This window comes from Molossus molossus, unplaced genomic scaffold (assembly GCF_014108415.1).
Source record: "Molossus molossus isolate mMolMol1 unplaced genomic scaffold, mMolMol1.p scaffold_m16_p_4, whole genome shotgun sequence".
NCBI classification, from domain to species: domain Eukaryota; kingdom Metazoa; phylum Chordata; class Mammalia; order Chiroptera; family Molossidae; genus Molossus; species Molossus molossus.
Window position 1 is genome coordinate 41,469,044 of NW_023425377.1, and position 25,149 is coordinate 41,494,192.

Below are 25,149 nucleotides of genomic sequence, written 5' to 3' on the forward strand. Positions count from 1 at the left end.
TGAGGCAAGGCAAGAAAGTGGGTGGAGATCCTGAAGGAAGCTGCTGGATGCCACTGCTGGGGAATCCTGTGAGTGTCAGATCTATTGAAAGTCTAGACGGGGACACAAAGGAAAATGGACCCCGAGCTGGGGCCAGTTCCAGTGCCACATCAAGCCTCCAAATTGGATTTCCTGGGTCACATCTTCAAGTGATCCAGAAACATCAGGCTTGGGTGCCACACTCCAAGGTGGAAAGCATCACTCCCTGCTGGCCATAACCTATGTGGTAGCCCTGGGGCTTGAAGAGGAATCTCTGAAAGGAGCACCCCAGGAGCCTAGAGATCTGCCCCTAGCTAAAAACTCACCTACAAGTGAGAGTGCCTGGGAGAAGGTCAGAAGAAAATAAATGGAGGGCACAAGCCCTCATTTGATACTCATCATCTTCTAGGGTTTCTTCAAGGGGGGAAAAACCATTTAAGTACAAGGGTCCTTTCTAATTCCTCTTAACAAGTAGGAGGCAGGCTTTATAGAGAAGACATCAAACTCCATCAGCCGAGAGAGTCTAGGGGCTTGAGTGATGATCATGGGGTTCTTTGAGAACCAGCTGTCCGAGAGCCCAGCAACAACCCCCACATCTCACTATTTCATGAGGATGAACTCACTCACTCTCTGAGATCTTTGATTCTGATCCAAGATGACTGATGTTAATCTGGAGTATTCCTGCAGGAAGACAGCATTTAGATGGAGGGTTCACTTGGCTCCGAGGAGGAAAGGTGAAGGAAGGTGTGCACAATACTTCATAAAATTAAAAAGTTAACCCATCCCTGGCTGGTTTGGCTCAGTGGTTAGAGGGTCGGCCTGCGGTCCAGAGAGACTCAGGTTCGGTTCCTGTTAAGGGCACGTACCTCGGTTGCAGCTTGTCCCTGGCCCTGGTTGGGTCGTGTGGGAGGCAGCCACTCAATGTGTCCCTTTCTTTTCTTCTTCTTTTTCTTTTTTTATCCTCACCTGAAAACATTTTTCCATTTTTTGCTCAGATAGAGTGGGAGGGAGAGAGAGGAACAGAGAGAGAGAGAGAGAGAGAAACATCGACGTGATAGGGACACATCGAGTGGCTGCCACCTGCACAACCAACCAGGGCCGGGGACATACTGCAACCGAGGGAGGTGCCCTTAGCGGGAACTGAACCCAGGTCTGTCTGGACCACAGGCCAACACTCTAACCGCTGAGCCAAATCGGCCAGGGCTTCTTCTTCTTCTTTTTTTTTTTTTAAGTTACATTTATTTATTTTATTTATTTTATTTTTTTATCCTCACCCAAGGACATTTTTCCACTTTTTTGTTCAGATAGAGTGGGAGGGAAAGAGAGAAACATCGACATGAAGGGAACTCAGGGCAGTGATAGGGAAGGTGGCTAGGGTGATAACATACATCATTATAAATAGCAAAACTGGAACAATAAAATCTTAGAAAAACCCAAATAAACCCTTAGTCATCTCTAGCCCCAAGGTGCTTTACTTATTTATTTTTATCCTCACCCGAGGACATTTTTGCACTTATCCTGAGCTAGAGAGGGAGGAAGAGAGAGAGAAACATCGATGTGAGAGACACACACCAAGTGATGGCCACCCACATGACTCCAACCGGGGCCAGGGACAAATTGCAAACGAGGTTCATGCCCTTAGTGGGAACCAAATCCGGGCCTCTTTGGTCCACAGGCCGATGCTCCAACCACTGAGCCAAACCAGCCATGGCCCCAAGGTGTTTTAAAAGATTGCAAGGTAACAAAAGGAAACCCCTTTAGACCTGGGTGAAATGAGGGGGAATAAAAAAATTAAAGGTAAGCAGGAGGTGAGGCTATGTCCTCTGATCATGTAAAAACACAGCATGAATCCCTAGAATCTCTTTCATTGTCATAGGCTGCAGTCTCACTGCTAAAATCTTCCCCGACCCCTGACTCTGTTCCCACTTCTCCCATGTAGCCCAAATACACCCCCTCCCTCTTTTCATCTCTGACCCCATATCTCATTCTCTGGCTCTACATTAAGATGCTGGACATGAGTTCATTGAAGTGTTTGGAGTACTGCTCAGGATTTGAAGTCTAGATCTCAGCCCCCACCCCATGTTTTGGCAGCATGTGCAGCTTTCTTCTTAGCATCATGTGGTGTGACTATGTCAATGGTGGCCATGAAATAGACCTCCTTCTTGGGGGCACTTTCATGGCTTTTCATGACATAAACATCAACAGAGGGATCAAATTCTCCATAGAACCGAGGAAAGCTGAGGAGGTTGCCGGGGCTGTCTGGAGGTGTGCCACAGGAGCAGAGTAGGCTGCTGCTCATCTCATCATTCTCATACTTCTCGTTCTCTTCCTGCTCCTCCACCTCCATCTCCTCCTGCTCTGCCTGGTCTACCAGCAAACTGTAGTCCATGATCTTTAGCTGGGCCAGAAACTCTACATCCCATTTCAGTTTCCAGGAAGTTCTTTTTACTCTCCTTTCCCACATGCATGCCTGCCCTTTGTTTTTTTTGAATCCTCACCTGAGGACAGTTTTGCATTTCTCTTCAGATAGAGCAGGAGGGAGAGAGGAAGGAAGAGAGAGAGAGAAACATCGATGTGAGAGAGACACATTGAGTGGTTGTCACCCACACAACCCCAACCAGGGCCAGGGACAAACTGCAAACGAGGTACGTGCCCTTATCAGGAACCAAACCTGGGACTCTCTGGTCTGCGGGCCAATGCTCTAACCGCTGAGCCAAACCAGCCAGGGCATGTCTGCCCTTTGTTGAAGAAGTCATTGTCTTTACATGTTGGCAAGTCCTTGGCCTTCTGTTTGTCATTTGCTTCTCTGACAACAGTAGAACCCTTGAGGTCATACTTGCAGTGTACAGTGAGCTGATGGCTGAACATGTTCCTGGTGACCACCATAAAGGTTTCCACACCTCCTATGATCAGGTGGCACATGCTCAGGAACTGTGGCAAAAGGGTTTTCCGTGACACTTCACTATGAACTGGTGGTACTTCTTTAAGATGTGCTTCTCAGCCACATCCTCACTTGCCACAGTCTCGAGGACAAAGCACCGATCATAGGTGGTGAGAAAACATGTGCCACATCAGCCCTGGCTGTCTCTATTAATAGGGGTGTATCACTGAATTCTGTTAATCCTGATCATCAATCCCAAATCTCTCCTGAAGATTTTGAAACACCATGGCACAGTACTCCTTAAACTTAAAAGTGGCTGGGAAGGTTTCCCTTATTGAAGAGATGATTGTCCACCCTGATCTTGCCGAATGCTTTGAAGTCATCTTGTTGCTGTTGGAGATAGGGCTCTTCCACAGAGTCACGAGAAAACACTTCAGGGACAGATGCATAGGAAGATGAGACATAGTGGTAAGATTTATTGAAGCAAAAACAAAGAACTGCCCCCAGCTGCCCAATGTCTCATTCATGACTATGTGGTTTAGCTCTGTCTCGCTGCAGAGGAAGTCCTGAGCCTAGTGAGCATAAGTGCCCATCAGGAGGGCCAGGATCCAGAACTGTAATGCTATCACTCTGGGCTCTGATAGGCCAGCATAGTCTGCTCCTGGCTTCGCTCTGGCCGGCACTGCACTAGTGCACCCAGGCCCATGCTTGGAGCCATGCTTGGAGTTGTGTGGCTGCTACAGAGAGAGAACGCGAGGGCATCAACAGGTGAATGCTCACGTGCTACCCAGACGGGCCTTTATTAAGCTTTGATTACATCATCTCAGGTTTGGGAGAGAGCAGACTTTCTTTCAAACTAACCAATCTCTTTCCTAATCCTTCATGGTCTTGTACTGGGCCCTCCCTCTACCCAATCCCTTTTCTAGATCTTCTGGGGTTTCCTGTCACCTATCCAACCTGATCCTTTACCCAGATTTTCTCAGGCTAGACTCTGCCCCTTTATATTGCCATTTTGACTCCTACTGCTCATGCCTCAAAGTTTTGCCTGGTCATCTGGTTTCACAATGTGAGTTTACCTCTCTCTGTGTCATCTTAGTTTCTAGTGTGCATTGCTCCTAGCAAAGGAATTTCCCCTGCTATTTTATCCCTCCCTAGGTAATTCTGGCTAATGGCCAGTTGTCCCCGGAGGAAAATGGAAAACTAATTCTTCCTGCCCACTTTGGGGATTAAGTCTGCTCAGCGGAGGATGTGGCTATTCCCTGGGGAGACTGAATGCTGTGGCTTTCTAGTGAATCAGGTTTAATGCTCCATTCAGCTCCCTAGTTTACTAGGTTTAATATCTGATTCCAGTTGATCCCTTCCTTCAATAATTAGCCAGCTACCTATGCTAAACATCTGGCATTAGCATGACAGGGACAGGGACATTCCTCAACTAATTGTGTGTAGTTCACTCCCCACATCAGGATAAGGATCAGCTGGTGGCCCAGAATAGCTACACTTTCTGGCACAAGTGCTTCTTCTTGGTCTTTGTCTTGCTGGAGCTGACCAGCAACAAGGTGGTGCTGGTGCAGTTGGATGACATGACCTGGGCAGTGGCAGTGGTGGTGAAAGGAGGGGTGGCAGAGACCACATACAAGCTGGTGGCCCCAGGCCTCCCCCGGACCAATCCCCACCCCCACTATCTCATTGTACCATGGTCGTTCCTGTCCTCTTTGCAATATTATTCATTAGTATCACATGCCAGTAGATTGATAGCAGTGCTTCCCAGTACCTATCTGTGTGAAAAGATGTTTATAAAAAATGAACTACAAGGGAAAAAAAAAAAGAAATAACATGACATTTCATTACAGATCAACATTAACAGAAGAATATTTGAAATCACTTTTTAAAATCTTTTTCCTTTTAATGTTTTTACTGATTTTTTTAGAGAGAGAAGAAGGGAGAGGGAAAGAGAGAAACATTGATGTGAGAGAGAAACATCAATGAGTTTGCCTCTGGTCTGCACCCCCAGTGCATGGGATGACACTCAACCAACTAAGCCACGCTCACCAGAGCTGAAATCCCTTTTGAGACAGGAAACACTAATTTTGAATCTAAGTTAGGTAAAATGTTATCTCCATTCCCCACCAAAAAATTAAATTATTATTCTTGTTAGTGGACTTGAATTATAAAACTTACTCAATTCCTATACTTTGAATTTCATTTTTTTTAATTATGGAAAAAAAGTAAAATATATTACTATGTACTTATATAAAATCTTTGATTTTGCCACTTGTCCTACAAAACCTAACATATTTACTGTCTGACCTTTACAGCAAACCTCTGCCAACCCCAGAGAGAAAAAGGGAAAAGAGCTGAAGACCAAGTCTTAGGACATCTCTATTCAGAAGACAGGAAAAGGTAAAGGATCTCTTGCAATTGAGACTGAAAAGCAGCAGCCAGATAGGTAGGAGGGAAATGATGAGAGTGTGGCATCTCAAAAACAAAGAGAACAAAGTGCTTCAAACAAGAGACAATTGTGTTAAGTGCCCACTAAGGTAAAGACAAAGATTCAACTTTTGGATTTGTTAGCGTGGGAATTGTTGGTGATGTCCGTGAGTCAGTTAAAAATTTTAAAAAGGAAAAATATGTATTTATAGATGCCGGTGAATTACCAGCTTTTAGGGCTAATAGAAACATTTTCATATGCACATTCTTTATAATAATGATTACAAAACTCCTGACTTTTATTGAAAACAATCTTTAAAATGCTTGCTTCAAAATTAGTAGAAAGTTAAAAAACAGCTTCACGGAAAGAAAACAGGTGAGAGGCAGGAGATTATAAAAGTGTTTTCCAAACGACGAACCAGAGGTAGTATTCCGGACAATTACTGTACTGGCTTCCATCAGACCCTTTGAAAATCCCGTCTAGTCTATAACTATTATTTGGCTCTCAATTAAATTATAGCCTGCTCGGACTGGCAGGATTTGAGGTGCAGGAAAGTTTAAAATGATATCCTAGAGAATAGGTGTAGTGGCAGAAGTGTGTTGATGACGAAAACTGAGGGCTGGCTTGGCTTCCTGGGAGTTCAAGCAAGGCTGTGGGCAGCCCCCCGCAGACTGCCCTTTGGGCCCGGCTCTTAAAGGCCCTGGACTCCGGGCTTGAAGTCAGCGCAGGAAGCAGGTCTGGGGGCTTCGGGGGCGCGGCCGGCCCGAGCCCGTCACCTGAGCCTCGGAACCGGTAGATCCGGCGGGCCCGGCGCCGCCCTCCGCACCTCGCTAGCGGCTACGCGCAGGAGGAGCGCGTCGGCAAGTGCCGGCCGAGCCTGCCCGCCCCACCCTCCGAACGCAGCCGCCGGGCCGGGGCTCGGGCCTAGGCCACCTGGGCCAGCGCTGGACTCGCCCGGGGTCGGGCCGACAGCCGCGCAGCCCCCAGCCTCAGCACCGCCTCCCGCACCGCAGCCCCGCGGTCTCGTAGCCCCCAGTTTTTCCGGCGGGGAGGGGGCGCGCCGTCGTCACGTGACGCCTCGCCCGCCCGGCCCTGGTCACATGGGTGGCACGGCCGCTGCGTCAGTCACAGTCCTGGCTGCGGGAGGCGAGCCGCCCTCGTCGCCTCCACCGCCAGCTGACGGGGCGGAGATCCGGGTGCCAGGTCCTCGTCAGCCCGCCCCCGCCGCCTCCCTCGGCTGTCCCCGGCTGGGCCGACCGTCATGGAGCGGGTCGGGACCTCCGCCTGTTCCCTGTGAGGTGTGTCGCCGCCGCCTGCGCTGTTGGAGACCTTGCGAGGCCCCGCCGCCGCCCCCGGAGTCCCTCGCCCTTGGCAGCTTGTCGCCGCCCCCCGGTGGGCTCGATGCGCGCCCGGTGAAGGTGCAGGCCCGGCCCAGCCCCGCCGCCGCCGGGAGATGGTTCGGGCCTAGCGGAGCCGGGACTGGAGGTGAGAAGGCCAGCGCGCTGAGGGAGGGCCGGGCGAGGGGGAGGACGGCCCCGGGGGCTCGGGACACCCTCCCTCCGGGCCCCGGGCTGCTCGATCGCCTTCGTCCTCACCTTCGCGTTCCACCCCCTTTCCCCCCGTAAATAAATAAGCTAACCCCATCCTAACAAAAATTCCCCGAAATCCATCTTTTCGCCGTTTCCCCTTGTCCCTTTCGCTCTTTAATCCATCCCTCAGGAATTCCGTCGACTGTTATGTGACTTTTTAAAACCCAATTTCAAATTATTTCTAGTCAAAGAGAAAATAGGCCTAGGTTCTGGCTATCATAACCCAACTAGTTCTCGCTTTCCTTCTCGCGATCCTGCTCACCGTCACCCGCCGCCTCTGCAAAAAAGGGGGGTACTGCGCCTGCGAGCAGCGGAGGGGGTTCACTGAAAATGGGGGTGTGGGGGCATGATGCTTGAGTCCCCCTCACCCCCCAACTCCTGAGTCGGCCTATTATCCCGGTAGCTTGTATTTGGATATTGATGTTTAGGCCTTTCCTCCAGCTGCCTGTGCCCGGGGTTAATCTCGTAATTGACGTCAGTGCTTTGTTCCTTCCACTTTGCTGTTTCTTCCACTCTTTGAGGATGGATTATGGGGTATAGGAGTTTGAGGAGTATCCTTACTGCCTTTTCTTTCACAAACGATATGATTTATACCAGGTTGAAAGGACAAATCTGAGATGCTTGTGTATGGAGTTCAAACTAAGACGAAGAGTTCGATGTAGGGTTCTTGAAGGTACTTAGTTGCAATTCATTATTGTGCCATTTCTTTCCTGCTGGCCACAGGGTTTTTAAGTTTCGACCAGACCCTTTTCCCGTGACCGGTATTTTTCTTGACGGAATCGCAGCTCTAGGTGCCTGAGTGAATAGGATGTTTGTAAACGTGACGTTTGAAACGTGTGTTGTTTTTTTATTTAGGGCTGCAGTGTTAAAAGCTCAAAGCTTTGTTTCCATCTTCATTATACAAAGCTTTGTAAAGTGCTTCTTTTATTTAACTGTCCTTTAACTTATCAAAATTGAAATATTTATGAGAACTTTCTTAATTTGGCATTTGATAAAGATCCTTTGTGGCCTCTGTATCTGCCTAGAATCATCTTTGGTCATATGTGCATAAAGAAGTGTTGGCAAGTGGCCACTTGGTTTTTTTAACAAAGCTGTCTTCTTTAAATTTCTCAGGTTTATTTTTCTTATTCATCCTTGTGTTTTTCAATCTCCAAACATTAAAAAAAAACTCAATAAGTTGTTTTCAATTATCTGTTAGAGTTAACTTACTGGAAGCAATCAATGTATTTTTATTTTTATTTTTGATATCAGCAGTTTCATTCAGTGTGTGGTGGTTTGCAGGCTGATAGCTAGTTTTTGTTAGCTCTACAGGAACAGTAGGCAAATTTTACTTTAAATAAAATCTTGCATCAAGTGGGGACAAGATGACCCAGCTTTTACTGTTTGGTTAAAAAAAATAAAGCTTATCTGTGTTAATTGGAAAGTGTTCTACAATTTTGGGGTATAAAGGTGATTATAGTGCCGTGGTGAAGCTATGTAATTAAGAATTCCTAAAGATAAGAATATTTTCATTTAGATTCACTTTCTACTTGTCAGATGACATACATACTCTTCTCTGTGCTCTTGAGCTATTGTATTGCCTTTGTAACAGTTGATACTGTTTGCTTTGTATTGCAATTTTCTTATAGGTCTGTTGTACTGTCTTTAGAGCAAGAACTGTGTTTATATCTCTCTGTATTCTCCCCAGTATTTTATACAATATTGGATTGAATTTGAATGTGATAGCTAACCTAAGATTTCACAAAAAGGTAGTCTAAAGAAAGCTTTATGAGCAAGTGATCAGTATTTGAAGAGGAAAAAGTGACTGTCAGCTACAGAAGATGAAGCCTTCTAAAAGTTATATATCTTACCTTTTTTGAAGAGTTAAGGTAAATGTTAAGAGTTTAATGTGTACCTGAGAGGAACAAAGAAAACAGGTATTGCTTTTTATTTTTTTTGTGGCCATCTACTGGTTTAGAATGGAGTCCAAAATACTTCATAAAATCAAAGAGGCATTTCTAAGTATTGAAGGCACGCCTGGACAATAATCTAGAAGTACAGTGTGAATTATAAAAATTGGTGACTTAAATTTTATTTTTTATTTTGGCTCTATTCTATAGACATCTTACCACAAAAACTTTCCTGTATGATGCAAAGGTTACCATGCTTTTGAATCCCCAATTCTTATTATGTTTTACTCATTTCCTTTTTTATTCTGATAAGTTGGAACAATTACGTTTGATTTCTGGGAGGATACCAGTCTCAGTTATTGTGAAATAAGGTGTAGTCAGTGACTTAAGGACTGCTTAAAGCTAGCCTGACCTGTTAAATTGCTGCTTTTTCCTTTGGTTTAAGAAAAACACCCCTACATGTAAGTATCTCCCTACACCCACTCATATTGGTTATTTGAAATGATACTCGAGTACATGGAAGAGGGCAGTAATAAAAACATTCCAGTTACTGAGTTTTGGCTGATCATGTGCATTCCTATTTGTCTTGATGTTCATTTTCACTGGCATCATATCCTGAGAATTTTAATGATGCTGGCACATAGAAAATGTTAGAAGCACTGAATTCATTTCCAAAATATTCCAGAAACATTTTAATATGGGACTACTTGTTCTATTTTTTTTTTTTTTTTTTATCCTCACCCAAGGACATTTTTCCATTTTTTGTTCAGGTACAGTGGGAGGGAGAGAGAGGAACAGAGAGAGAGAGAGAAACATCGATGTGAAAGGGACACATTGAGTGGCTGCCACCCGCACAACCGACCAGGGCCGGGGACAAACTGCAACCGAGGTACATGCCCTTAGCGGGAACCGAACCCGGGTCTCTCAGGACCGCAGGCCGATGCTCTAACCGCTGAACCAAACCGGCCAGGACTACTTGTTCTATTTTTGAAGGGGAAAAAAAAACTGCCTAAAATCTACCTGCTTTTCATCAGGTATACTTTTTAAAAAATCTGTAACCTGAGGAAAGGCATTTCATGTAACTTTTAACTCTCTTGGAGTGCCTAATGAGCCATGGTGGTGGCTTTTAGGCAGGTAGACAAAGCTTATTAATGGGTACTATTTTAAATTAATTATTTTGATCATTATATACTAGGATAGGTAAAAGAACTCTATGCGTTCCTTTCCCAAAGTGTGTGAGGCGGGATCAGGGCTTGATTGACATGAATGGATTGCCCTGGTAAGCCAATATGGTTTGGCTACCCAGATATTGTCATGATGTGTTCTGGGACTGAGCTCCCTGGGACTGCGTGGTGCCTGAATGGGTCTCCCATGATTTTGTCAATTTGGAGCTACCTAGTGGGTTATGACTTTTCACTAGGGTAGGGACAGTTTTATGGAGAGGTGAGTACAGGTATGAATACTCTGCATAGACAGGTCTTCTCATCCCTTTGCAATTGCTTTCATGTCTTCCATCAGGAATATCACTTTTCCTCTCTTGTTCCTTACCTGTTAAAATTTTACTATCTTTTAAGGCCCAGTGCAAGTACCATTGCCTTCTTAAAGTTTTGCTTGATTCCTCGCCCTGCTCCAATTGTGACCTACCTCTTTAGAATCCTTGTATTACTTTGTATCTTTCTTAATTATTTGTTAGGCAGCTAACTCTGGGTCTGTAGCCTGTTGGGTGACAGGTGACAGTGGAACACAATGTATCAGGGAAGACACACTAGTAAAATAAATACTGTTTAATTACTTCATTATGCAGCTCTAAAAAATAAGGATTAAAACACTCTATTCTAAGAAAATTAACACTAATTTCTTAATATCATTACATATCCAGACAGTGATCAGATTTCCTTGATTACAGTTTTTGCTTTGTTTTAACAGTTTATTTGAATTAGGATCCAAACAAAGGAGCATGCATATATACATATATGTGTGTATATATATTTATATGTATATGTATATATATTACATTAGGTATGTGTTTCAATGCTCTTTTTTCTCTCTATCTTCCTTCTATTGGTTACTGTCTTTTTTGTTCTTGTTCTTGTTCCCATATAATGTGTTTGTTAAAGAAACCAGATTTTTCCCTGTGAGATTTCTCACAGTTTGAATTGTGCTGATTGCATCCCTGTGGTTTCATGTAATATATTCCTTTGCCCCCTGATTGTCCTCTAAATTAGTAGTTACATGTAGAAGCTTGATTCGATTCAGGCTTCCTAGGTAGTGTTGTGTACCTCCTATGCACTCTTAAACCTTCAGCCTGGCTTTTCTCATCCTACCATGCCAGTGAAATTGCTCTTACCAAGGCCACCTGTGACTTCTATATTGCCAGATTATGTAATCATTCCTGACTACCTCTTTTTGTACTTGATAATCATTTTCTCCTTGATACTGTTTTCTTCCTTACTTTGTTTGATGACTGGTCAGTTCCTGCCTTTCTACCTACTAGCTGCTGCTTTGCAGACCCTTAATTCTTGGCTTCCCTGAGATTGATAGTTCTTGGCATTCCCTTTTCACTCTTCTGGATGATCCTGTCCATTTGTATTGCGTAGCTATCATCTCTGAGTGTTTTGTGGGCACCAGAACTCTTTCATCCAACTGAATACTCCCTTTTAGGTTGTCTAATAGGTACTTTTTTGTTGTTGTTAATCCTCACCAGAGAACATTTTCCACAGATTTTTTTTTTTTTTTAGATAGAGTGGAAGACAGAGAGAGAGAGAAAAACCTCAGTGTGAGACACATCAATTGGTTGCCTCTTTCACGACCCCCACTGGGTCCAGGGATTAAACCTGAAACTCACGTGCCCTTGACTGGGAATTGAACCTGAGACCCTTCGGTCCATGGCTGACGCTCTAACTGCTAAGCCAAACTGTCCAGGGCAGTACTTTGTTTTAGTTAGGAAAGTGACACTTACCTAATTTAAGAAAAAAGAAGAATTTACTGGGAACTGCTGGGTATCCTACGAATTCTAAGAAAGGCAATCAAACCATAAGAGGTCAGCTACAACTCAGGAACAGCTGGATCCAGGGGTTCCAAATTGGTTAGGAGTATCTCTTTATACATTATGAGATGCTCTTTGTATATTCACTTAGTTCTTGCGCTGCAGACCAACTTTAACACTAATACCTTCTGAGTTTGAAATCTTATATATTCTGTTGTCAGAGAGAGACTGATCTGAGTCTCAATCCCAAATGCTAAGGGGACTCATTAGGTTATGTTTCTACCTCTAGACCACAACTTTGGCTAGGGGGGGATACATTGTAATAAGATGCTCTAGCTGCACTATCCCAGAGAGAAGTGGAGTAAAGGACACTCTTAAAACATAGCTGGGGCCCTGCCTGGGTAGTTCAGTTGGTTAGAGCATCTTCTTGATATACCAAGGTTGTGGGTGTGATACTTGGTCAGGGCACATACGAGAATCAACCAATGGCCCTGGCCGGTTTGGCTTAGCAGTTAGAGCGTCAGCCTGTGGACCAGAGAGTCCCGGGTTCGGTTTCCACTAAGGGCATGTACCTCGGTTGCAGTTTGTCCCCAGCCCTGGTTGGGGTTGTGTGGGTGGCGACCAGGCTATGTGCCTCTCTCACGTTGATGTTCCTCTCTCTCTCTTCCCCCTTCTCTCCCTCTCGCTGTATCTGAAGATAAATGTAAAAATGTCCTCGGATGAGGATAGAAAAATTAAAAAAAAACAAAAAACGAATCAGTCAATGAATGCATAAATAAGTGGAACAACAAATCAGTGTTTCTTTCTCTCCCTCCCTTCCTCTCTCTCCCCCTCCCTCCTCTGCCCTGCCCCTTCCCTCCCTCTCTCTCTCTGAATTCAGTAATAATAAAAAAAGACAAAAACTTAGTTGGGCTACTTCATTCATCCCATGGCTATTTAGTACGTGCACACAGTCCTATTTTTTCCCATATGTATATTAAATATATATGTGTGTGTGTATTAATCTTCATCTGAGGAAATTTTTTCATTGATTTTTAGAGAGAATGCAAGGAAGGGATGGAGATGCCCTGGCCGGTTTGGCTCAGTGGTTAGAGTGTCGGCCTGTGATCCAGAGAGACTCGGGTTCGGTTCCCACTAAGGGCACGTACTTCGGTTGCAGTTTGTCCCCGGTCCTGGTTGGGTTGTGCGGGTGGCAACCACTCTGTGTGCCCCTTTCACTTTGATGTTTCTCTCTCTCTCTCTTCCTCCCACTTTATCTGAACAAAAAATGGAAAAATGTCCTCGGGCGAGGATTTAAAAAAAGGGGGGGGGAGGGAGGGAGAGAGAGAGAGAAACATTGATGTGAGAGAGATACATTGATTGGTTGCCACCTGCATGACCCCAGCCAGGGCCAGGGATCGAACCTGCAACCCAGGTATATGCCCTTGACTGGAATGAACCTGCGACCCTTTGGTCTGTGGCTGACACTCTAACCTCTGAGCCAAACTGGCTAGGGCTACTAAATATTTTTTTAGACATAATTTATATTTACCAACAAACACCTTCATCTTTTCTGTTGAGACAACCTAAATTCACATCTAGCTATAATATCCAGAGGTCATTGTTCTCTGAGTCCAGATTCTAAAGGTGATATCCTTTGTTAATCAGGCCTAGATATGCTTTGCCACATGTCTGAAAATTGTGGGCTAAAATCTAAATTTAATCATCCTTAACTAATCACAGTGGTTGACAAACAAAATGACTAAAACTCTCATGAGAGGAGGGGAGAGAAAGGTATCATTGTTGCAAAATTTATCGCTATATCTTGTTGGACAGGTATGGTATAAGGTAAATGATAGACCCATCAAATTACATGGGCCTTCATTTGTTGACTTCCTTCAAATGGAGTGAATTCTTTAGTCAGCCAGTTGAAGATTTTTCAGTTCTGTACACTAGGAAGATTTTTGTCTTAGATTAAGATTAACACTGTGGACATTTGGAAGGAGTTTTATGGACAGATCTATGTCGCTTTATCACAAGGGTTGGCAAACTGGTTAGTTGGCACAATGCTGTATGCTTTTGTATGGCCTGTAAGCTAGGAATGGTTTTACATTTTTATTTTTATTTTATTTGTTTATTTTTTAAATCCTCACCTGAGGATATTTTTCCATTTATCTTCATATAGAGTGGGGGGGAGAGAGAGAGAGAGAGAGAGAAACATTAATGTGAGAGAGACACATTGATTGGTTGCCTCCTGCATGACCCTGACCAGGGACAGGGACATGCCCTTAACTGGAATCAAACCAGCAACTCTTTAGTCTGTGGGCTGACACTCTAACCACTGAGCAAAACTGGCCAGGGCTGGTTTTACATTTTTAAACGGCGAGGGGAAAATCAAAAGGAAAATATTTTGTGGCATGTAAAAATTATCGAAAACTCAAATTTTAGTGTTCATAAATAAAGTTTTATTGGAACATGGACAACACAGCCATTTGTTTATATATTATCTATAGCTGCTTTTGCTGCTGCAAAGGCAGAGTTGAGTAGTTGTGACTGTATTGCCTGCAAAGCCTAAAATATTTACTAGGAGGCTTTAAAAAAGTTTGTTGACTCTCTGGCCAGTTTAGCTCAGCGGTTAGAGCATCAGCCTGCGGACCAATGAGTCGTGGGTTTGATTCTGCTCAAAGGCACATACCTCTGTTGTGGTAAGTCCCCAGCCCTGGTTGGGGTAGTGCAGGAGGCAACCAGTTTGATGTTTCTCTCCCCCTCTCTCCCTCTCTCTTTCTCCCACTCCCTCCTACTCCATCTGAACAAAAATGGAAAAATATCTTCTGGTGAGGATTAAAAAAGAAAAAAAAAGTTTGTTGACTCCTGTTTTAACTCATCAAATGGGCCTGGTGGACACTTGGGCCTTAGGATTGCCTTAGGGTTTAACAGTTAGTTATAATGCCCCTATTTACTGAGGTAGTTGTTAGGGGTTTTTGTTTGATTGTAGACTACCCATACATGTATACACACACAAGTACACATACACAAACAGGTGGGATCTGGGCATTAGCCTAGCTTTAGTTGGGAAATCAGACTTGATGGGTCAAGTATACCATAAAGGTAGGATCACACTACAGTATAAGTTACATTGTAACATGGTTGTCTTTAGTATAGCTGTGTAAATGGCGGAGATAATTTCCAGAAAACCTGGGGGTGAGGTGAGGCTAGAAGCTGGTAAAATAGTCCCTATAAGTGTTCATTATATGCAGATGAACTATTCTAACACTTCTCAATCCCCTCACCCCCAATCCTACTCTTTTCCTTGCCTTGGAGTATGCACCACTATCATCACTTTTCCCAGAAACCTGTACGTTGTCCTTGATTCCTCTGTTTTACTCTCACATCTGGCTTTTCTAGGATTTGACTTCCATAACATATTTGAATCCAAACCCTTTCTCTAAATTTGCTGCCTTAATCCAAGCTTTCATTTCTCACCTGGATTATTGCAACAGTCTTCTCACTTGTTTCCTTATTGCCAGTGTGATCTACTACACCCTGTACCAGAATGATTTTTCCCTTGAAACTGCAAATCTGATTTTGTTACTTTAAACTCCTTAGTAGTGTTCCATTTTCTATAGTATTCTTCTAACTGGGGATTCTTAGACATTAATTAGTTGGTTTTTTTTTTTTGGTACGTGCCCCTAGTGGGAACCGAACCTGGGATTCTGGTCCGTAGGCCAACGCTCCAGCCGCTGAGCCAAACCAGCCGGGGCACATTAATGAGTTCTATGTAACTTTTGAAGGACTGCTTTATAGCCAGATAACTCCCCTGGGAGTTTGTTGCTGTGTTTAAATTTGGTTTATTACTGTGTTTGTGCTGAACTATAGAGCCTTGTACTAAGATGATATTTCAGTGGCTCAGAAGGGAAAGATGGTGACTAAAATTGGACCATGTCATAGTATATGTTAGTATAGGCAGGCCTAATCCAAAAGAACCTTGGCATAATAGGTGGTATCATATTTTCACCTTGAAATGTTTCTGGTGGATCCCATCTTTGTAATTAACCAATATAAAACAGTTTGCACTATGGGTGTTGTGTTTCCAACTTTAGCAGTGGTTATACTTTATATACATTTAATGTAGATTTCAATAAGGTAGGAAACCACAAATGAATAAGATTGTCAGAGTTAACAAGTGAGGCCTCTTTAAAATTGACATTTAAGGACTGCTAGCTGATCTTGTGTATAAAATTGTATTTCCCAAATTAACAAATAAACACAGCTATTAATTCCATTTTGTATAACATTTGTAAGCATTTTATGTATTAATATTATTTAAAAAAATTAAAAAATATGTTTTTATTGATTTTTTAGAGAGAGAAAAGAAACATCCATGTGAGAGACATCCATTGGCTGCCTCTTGCACGCCCCCTACTGGAGATCAGCCCAAAACTTGGGCATGTGCTCTAACTGGGAATTGAACTGGGACTTCTCAGTACATGGGTTGGTGCTCAATCCATTAAGCCACACTGGCCAAGCTGTATTAGTATTATTGAAGTCAAGTTACAGAAGTGGTTTAAAAATATAGAACCAAACTTGAGACTACATATTTCCAGGATTGAATACATCATTTGTCTAGATTCTGTAAACCAACACAATCTGTTACATTCATATTATTTAAAATTTTGTTTTATGTTTAATTTTAAAGTTTTAGTTTTACAGTTACATAAGAGCTATAAACATAATGAGTTCATACCTACTCCCCCCCCCCCCTTATTGATTTTAAACAGAGAGGAAGGGAGAGGGAGAGAGAGATAGAAACATCAATGAGAGAGAACATCGATCGGCTGCCTCCTGCATGCTCCTCCTGGGGATTGGGTCCACAACCTGGGCATGTGCCCTAACTGGGAATCAAACTGGCAACCTCTTGGTACATGGGTTGACGCTCAACCACTAAGCTACACCAGCCGGGCTATACTTATACTTTTTTTATTAATATTATAGTAAAAAGAGGAATCTTTGAGAGTTTCTCGGAAGAAGTGGAATATGTGGTAAGCTTTGAAATTCATGAATTTAGAAATGGGAAGTAGGGGACTACTAAGTATAAGGGCCAGTTTGAGTAAAAACCTGGATCTGAATGTATTTATGTAGGTTATTTTCAGGCTCAGATAAATCCTGAAGGCTTTGTAAAAGAAGGTAAGAATTGAACCGGAAACAGCTTTAAATCCTGTTATTGGTGACTTTTAAGCATAAGATCTTAGATCTGTTTTATACAGATATAAAAGTAATTATCAGTGTGTACATTACAGAAGTTTCCAGTAAGATGCCTTTGTGGATTTTAGATATTTGTATGCTTTTTTTTTTTTTTTTTTTTATCCTCACCTGAGGACATTTTTCCATTTTTTGTACAGATAGAGTGGGAGGGAGAGAGAGAGAGAAACATCGATGTGAAAGGGACACATCAAGTGGCTGCCACCCGCACGACCAACCAGGGCTGGGGACAAACTGCAACCGAAGTACATGCCCTTAGTGGGAACCGAACCCGGGTCTCTCCGGACCGCAGGCCGATGCTCTAACTGCTGAGCCAATCCGGCCAGGGCTATTTGTATGCTTTTAAAATAAACTGAATCAAAAGATCGTTGTTGTTTTTCTTTATAAAAAGAACTGTAAATTTTGACTTTTAACCATTCTCTCTGCCTATTTATTCATCTTTGAAGATGAATAAATTCAGCTTCTCAGTTTTATTTGTTTATACAATGCTTTTAGAGTGTGGTAGCAACAATTTTTGAGATAAGTTTACACCAGTTAAATTTGGTTTACACATTTCTCAAATATTAATGAAAGAAGTATAATTTAATTTGGTTTTCTTTCTGAAACAGGTACGTGGTATATAACTGCAGGACAACAAGGGGAAGGAACATTTAATATTACTGAGAGAAACAGGGAGGAAGGTGGTTACATGTAATGTGAATACTCATATATTGTAGACTCACCCTTAAGTGTGAGCATACTTGTGTATGTAATACACATTTTTTCTCTTGAATTGAAGTTTTACATTGTCTAGTATTTTTAAAAGAACATATCAGTTTATCAGTAATCAGTCTGGCAAATACTGTTTCAAATTATTTAACAATGAAATAACTTCTTAATGACAATACGCATTACTTATGCTTGACCTATTAAGATGAGGAAATAAAGTTTTGCTTTATCTGAAAAGCTTCATGGAGGAAGTGAATTGAATTATAGTTAAAGGATATGAATTGTAGAGCCTGACAAATGAATAAATAAATGTTTCAGTTCTGCTCTATCTGAAATAATTAAGTGCAAATGTTGGAGTGCTAAATTAAAATTTGTTGCAGAGTGGTGTCTGATTTTAGTGTAATATGAAGTATTGGTTATTTTAATTGTGAAATATTAGTATTTTGTGATATTAAGTAAATAATAGCATGGCCTCTGAGTATTATTTTCTAGTGAAATAATGTCTCCTTTCTAACGATGCTATGAAGTTCATTAGTTTAATCATTCAAGTGGTTGTCTTCTAGGTTATGTTATAGGTATGCAATGCTGAACAAAACATGGAAATATTCATGAAAATCATAATAAGTATTTGCTAAATTATGATCAAGTACTCTGAAGGAAAAGGGAATTTTCTACATGAAATTTCTGAAGCTGGAAAGAGCACCACAACTTCAAGAAGCCCCCAAAAAGGCCCCTAGTGGGAACTGGGAACTGGGAGGGGAGGGTTCTAAGATAAAAATCAATCTTAGAGATAGGCAGGAGGCAGATCAAGTAGAAAGTCAGATTGGGCTATGTTAAGGACCTTAAGGTGTATCCTAAGGTAAGTGGAAAGCTTATTAAAATTTTTAAAGCAGGGGTTGGATGACATGACCTGGTTTGTGTTTTAAAAACATCACTTTCGTTATTGTATGAAATGAGTAGAGAGAGACCAGGAGAACCAGGAGCCTTAATTAAAAGGCTGTAGTATTAGCCCAAGTTAGAGATAAAATGATGGCTTGTTTTGAAGTGAAGAAAAAAGTGAACAGATTGATTAATTCAAAATATATTTTGGAGGCTGTGGTTATGGATTGGATATGGAGAGAGCTTGAAGGGAGAATTCAGCAAGAGCATTTAGTTGGAGGGAGAGGATCACTGGAGTAGGAATTGGTGGAGGCAGGGGAGAACAGATCAAGAAATTAATTTTGGATGTATTAAGATTGAGATTCCTCAAAGAACATGATCAAGCAGGTCCTTAGATATGTGGTTCCATGTCTCGGAAGAGAAACGTCTGATGTGGAACATATTTGGGTATTTGGATTATAAGCGTGTGGATAGTATTTTAAGCCATGAAATTGTAGGGAGAGAATTTAGACTGAATCAGAATAAGACCAATGGCTGAGCACAGAGGAGCATCGACTCTTTTTTTTGTACTGAGAAATACAAAGCTTTCTCATTAAAAAAAAAAAAAAAAAATGCTTTTTAATTGATTTTTTTTTTTTCAGGGAAGGGGGGGTTAGAAACATCTGTGTGAGAAACATTGTTCAACTAACTCTAGCACGCCCCCAACTGGGGATCAAGCCCACAACCCAGTCGAGTGCCCGACCCAGAATCAAACCAGGATCTCTCAGTCCACGGATGACAATTCACTGAGTCACACCGGCCTGGCAAGGAGCATCAACTTTTAAGGAGTCTGATAGGTTGAAGGGGAGGAGCCAGAGGTACTGGGAAAACGGGGAAGGGTAGGGTTACAGATGCCAGAGGTACTATATTAAGGAACTTAGTGGCTGAATGTGTTGAATGGTAAGTCAACTAAAACAACAGAATGTCTGTTGGCTTTAATAACATGCAAATCATAGAGATCTTGGCAGAGGGGTGGAGTGTGGGAAGTTAGAAACAATAGAGTTGTTGAATAGTGATTGGATACATTTTGGAAAGCAATTCATCTATTTGTACTAAAATTGAAGATGCTCCTGCCCTGCAACCTAGCAATTCCACTTGTGGGTGTCTATTCTAGAAAAACTCTCATTCATTGGTACAGAGAGTATATTGGTATAAAAGTGATCATTACAGCATTGTTTATAATAGCAGAAAAAAAGGTGAACTATCTAAATATTTATCACCTGGAGAATGGATAAGTAAATTGTATGGATACACAACAGTGAAAATAAATGAACATGGATTAACCTCATAATATAATACTGAGAATTAAAAAGACTCAGAGTATTTAGAGTATACCATTTTTAGCAGTTGAAAAACATGCAAAACAATTCAATGTCTTATTTAGGGGTACATATATATAGTAAAAGTAAAAAGAAATTTATGGAAGGGTACACAGGAGACTTCCATTCTAATGGTAGTGCTGTGTTTTTTGAGGTGGTTTGTGGGTAACTCAGGTGCTCACAATTTTGCCCCTTACACCTTTTTGGGTGACTTTTTATAAGAAGGGTTTCAGAGGAAGTGGAGAGTCACCAAGAGTCCTCTTGAGAAGCTTGGCCATGAGCAAGAATAAAGAAGATAAACTGAGTGCTAGCTGGAGAGAAATACAGGGTCAAGGCTGTGAATGTTCCCCATTACTCACCATGGCTCCTCAGACTCTCATCAATTGTTTCAAAGCTCGAATCTCAGTTAAAGAGCTTCCACAGCTGTTCTGGCTCTTTTCAAGACTGACTTAGACATGACAGCTGGGGGAAGGGAAACTTCAGTGATACTCAGCAGCATCCACAGCCACAGGCAGAAAGGATTGAGTTAATGAACATATCTCAATTTCTCTCTGATTTTTAATCTTCTACTTTTAATCTTTGTCTAGTAACACAGGGTCATTTGTGGAATGGAAGTGAAGAGAGAGAGTCATAGACTCCTTGAAATACTTGTGAGGAATAGGAAAGAGAAAGTAAAATTTCTGGGACACTTTGAGGGCCTAATTAAGAGTGATTATGAAACACTTAATTACGAGAAATTGAGATAATATATAATGATATGATGAAAAAAGCAAAAATAGTATGGAATTATCTTTGCTTTCGTGTTTTTCATTACATCATTTTAAACCTGAAGGCCATAGAAGTCTCACGACTAACTTTGGGCCAAAGGCCCTTCTGTTCAAAATACTGTACTGGGACCTGATGTTTTATTACTGTTGGCTTTAATCTCCAGATGTACACCTTTATTTCCCTTCCTTGTAGGAATTGACCTCTTCAGACTCTCTCATGGGTAGAGAAATCCTGCCAAATGCGGCTAAGAGGGGTTTCTCTACTCTTGAGGCGTTTGCTTTAACTAAAGTGAATTGTATTAAAGTTATCACTTAATAGCAGTTATAATAAACTGGATTCTAAAATAATTGAAATCTTAGCTCAAGTCTCATTTTGACTTTTGGATTTAAATCATTTAAAAAATTGGTAGTTGAAGGGCTCCATTTACAGTAGGATAGTTCTAAAACGTTAATTGGAAAAAAAAAAACATTGTACTTTAAACTACAAACTTGCACAATTTTTTGTCTTTTTAGGAATTTTGTTCACCTGATTGTTTGACTTCTTGGCATACAGTTGTTTTTTTTATCCTCGCCCGAGGACACCTTTGTATTTATCTTCAGATAGAGCAGGAGAGAGAGAAACATTGACGTGAGAGACACAACAACTGGCTGCCACCCACACGACCCCAACCAGGGCCAGGAACAAACCGCAACCAAGGTATATGCCCTTGGCGGGAACCGAACCTGGGACTCTCTGGTCCACAGGCCTATGCTCTAACTGCTGAGCCAAACTGGCCAAGAGTGGCATATAGTTTTTAATTGTGTTCCCTTATAACCAGTTTTATTTCTGTAAGGTTGGTAATATTGTCTCTACATTCATGATATTAATTTGAGTTTTCTTTTTTTTTCCCCTTGGTCATTGTAACTAAAGGTTTGTCAATTTTCTTGATCTTTTCAAAGAACCAAACTTTGATTTTATTTTCTATTCTCTTTTATTTCTTTCTACTCTAATCTTTATTATTTCAGCTCTTTCTCTTTGTTTACTATTACTGTTTATTGTTACTAATTTTCCTTTAAGCATTGCTTTAACTGATCTGATAAAGTTTAGTGTAGGGTTTTGTTTTTATTATCTAAAAGGATTTTCTAAATTTCCCTTATGATTTCTTTTTTGACCAGGTGGTTATTTAGGAGTGTGTTGTTTAATTTCCACATATTTGTGAATTTCCCAATTTTCCTTCTCTTCTTTTTTTTTTGTTTCTTTTGTTTTCTAATTCTAACCCGAGGACATTTTTCCATTTTTTGTTCAGGTAGAGTGGGAGGGGGAGAGAGAGAGAGAGAAACATTGATGTGAAAGGGACACATCGAGTGGTTGCCACCCACATGACCCAACCAGGGCTGGGGACAAACTGCAACTGAGGTACGTGTCCTTAACGGGAACCGAACTCGGGTCTCTCCAAACCTCAGGCCGACGCTCTCACCGCTGAGCCAAACCAGCCAGGGCTCCTTCTCTTCTTGATTTCTAAATTGATCCCATCGTGATCCGAGAACATACTTCATATGATTTCAATCCTTTTAAATTGTTTTAGACTTGTTTTAGGGCCTAACATATAATCAATCCTGGAGTACAATATCTGTAGTATACATGCTAAAAATTATTTATTTATTTAGGTTAATTACAGTTACCCCACAGAAATGAAGAATGGGAAACTCCAGAGAGGCTGAGTAGGCGCACTTCAAGGTCAAATGAAAGAAAGCAGACAGAAACAGCCCTGGCCGGTTTGGCTCAGTGGTTGGAGCGTTGGCCTGCGGTCCGGAGAGACCCGGGTTCGGTTCCCGCTAAGGGTGCGTGCCTCGGTTGCAGTTAGTCTCCGGCCCTGGTTGGTCTTGCGGGTGGCAGCCACTCGATGTGTCCCTATCACGTTGATGTTTTTCTCTCTCTCTCTCTCTCTTCCTCTCTCTCCCTCCCACTCTACTTGAACAAAAGATGGGAAAATGTCCTTGGGTGAGGGGGAAAAAAAAAAAGGCAGACAGAAACAAATAAAGAGTCTTGGAGAGAGTACAGTATTAACAAATTTGACAATACTTTGAGGCTTGTATCTTACTTTGGAGGGATTGAGGAGAGTTTAGGGTAGCCTGTTGGTAGAGTTTGGGAGTGGGCCTGTAGGAGGAAGCAGAATATTTGAAGAGGTGGTCAATAGACTTAACATAACAGTTTAATATAAGATTTAATTCTAACCTTATATTCCTCAATTAAGATATATGACAAATTGGGAAAAGCGTAGTTACTACATAATCAAAAACTATCACTTTAGTAGAAAAATGGACAAAAGACACAGACATTGCACACAAAAAAAATATGAATGTCTAAGTAACACATAAAAAGATGTGTAATCTAGCCCTGGCTGGTTTGCGAGTGGTTAGAGCGTCGGTCCACGGACCAGAGAGACCTGGGTTTGGTTCTCGCTAAGGGCAAGTAACAGTTGCAGTTTGTTGGGGTCATGTGGGTGGCAGCCAGTCCATGTGTCTCTCTCACATCGATGTTTCTCTCTCTTTCTCCTTTTCTCCCTCCCGCTCTATATGAAGATAAATGCAAAAATGTCCTTGGGTAAGGATAAAAAATAAATAAATAAAAAAAGATGTGTAATCTAACTATCAGAGAAATTCAGTAGAATGCAATTGACTGTGGCTTCTGTAAGGTCAAGGACCATCTATGTGTTATTTATCCCGGTCTCCTAGTACAGTGTTTAGCAGTAGTAGATAGGCTCATATTTGTTGAGTAAATGAAATAAACAAATGACATTGGAATAATTTTTTTAGACCTCTTAGTTTGGTCGTAAAATTTAAAAAGACTCAAAATGACTAGGATTAAAAATGACATGGTTAAAGGGCAGTCTCATAATCACTTTGTGGGCTGTCAGTTGACACAGTCTTTTTGGAAAGCAATTTAGTGATATGTATTAAAAATGGCATACCATATGCTCTGGCCAGTTTGGCTCAGTGGCAGAGCGGCAGCCTGCGGACCAACGAGTCATGGGTTCGGTTTAGGTGAAGGGCATGTACCTTGGTTGTGGTTTATCCCTGGTCCTGGTCGGGGTCATGCAGGAGGCAACCAGTCGATGTGTCCCTCTCACGTCGATGTTTTTCTCTTTCCCCCTCCCTCTCCCTCTTGCTCTATCTGAAGATAAATGCAAAAAATGTCCTCAGGTGAGAATAGAAAAAATGGTATAACAAATACCCTTTGACTCACCACATAACATCTAGAAATTTATCTGAAGCTAAAATAGAGTATGCACACACACATTGTAGTGATTGTAATACTAAATTCTGAATACAACCCAATAATCTGTCAGGGGAACTAGTTTATTAAATGAAATAAGAATTGCATATATAATAATTTCCATATGTATGACTATATTTAACTCCTCATAATGTTATTTCAGGAGAGTAAAATTATGGTGGCTTTTACTTTATATTAGCCAGATTATAGTTTTTGAGCAAAGAGTATTACTTTTATAATTGGAAAACCAAAACCATCAGGGTTTATCTCTTTTGAAAAGCACATAAGTAGATTTCAGTTTTCTTGTGTTTACCATGTGAGAATAATAGTTGACACATGCTGATTTTAGTTCAGTTAATTGTATCTAATTCTTATCAATATATTTAACACCTGACAATTCTACTTCTGAGTTTACCCCTAAAGAAATAATAAGGTGGTTAGTCATATCATATATATATTGCATCTACTTTTTCTCACATAACAATTATGGAAATTCCTCCAAGTTAATTGGCAAAAATCTACCTCATTTGTTGTAATAAAGCATAATTTAAGCATTTACTTAACCATTTCTCTATACTTGAGCATTCAGTTATTTGCAGTTATCACTAAAAACAGTGGTGCAGTAAATGTCTTTGTAGCTTATGACAGTGGCTTTTATTTCTATGGGATATAATCCTGTGAATGAGGCTGCTGGGCTGAAGGAATTTTTTTTCCTGGCTGAGTTTGAAACATGGCGTCACCATTTTAATAACTATGCTATCTTAGAAAAGTACTTGGCTCTTAATTATTGATGTTATTAAATAAATAATTTAAATAAAACATTCTTTTCTCATAGAATTGGATTTGTTAACTATTAAAAGCCTATATCCTTGGGTTAATTTCTGGCCTCTGTTTTACTGATTGGTTTGTTCATTTCTGTGCACTATCGTGCTACTTTGATAATGATGATGGCTTTGCATTAAGTTTTAGTACTTAGGGTGGCAAATTCTTTTCTCTCCCCAGTGCTAACTATATAATAGATGTTTGTTGCATATTTATTGAATTAATAAGTACACTTAGTAAATGATAAATATTAAATGAATTTGGGATGCCCATTTACTTAGGGAAACTGAAATTGTTAACATTTTTACTGTCATTGCTGCTGCTGCTACT

At 41.4% G+C, this 25,149-nt stretch overlaps 1 pseudogene; it reads right to left on the reverse strand.

Moving 5' to 3' along the window:
• Positions 1 to 2,013: 2,013 nt before the first annotated feature.
• On the reverse strand, positions 2,014 to 4,481 carry LOC118643745 (annotated as a pseudogene).
• Between the last annotated feature and the right edge of the window lie 20,668 nt (positions 4,482 to 25,149).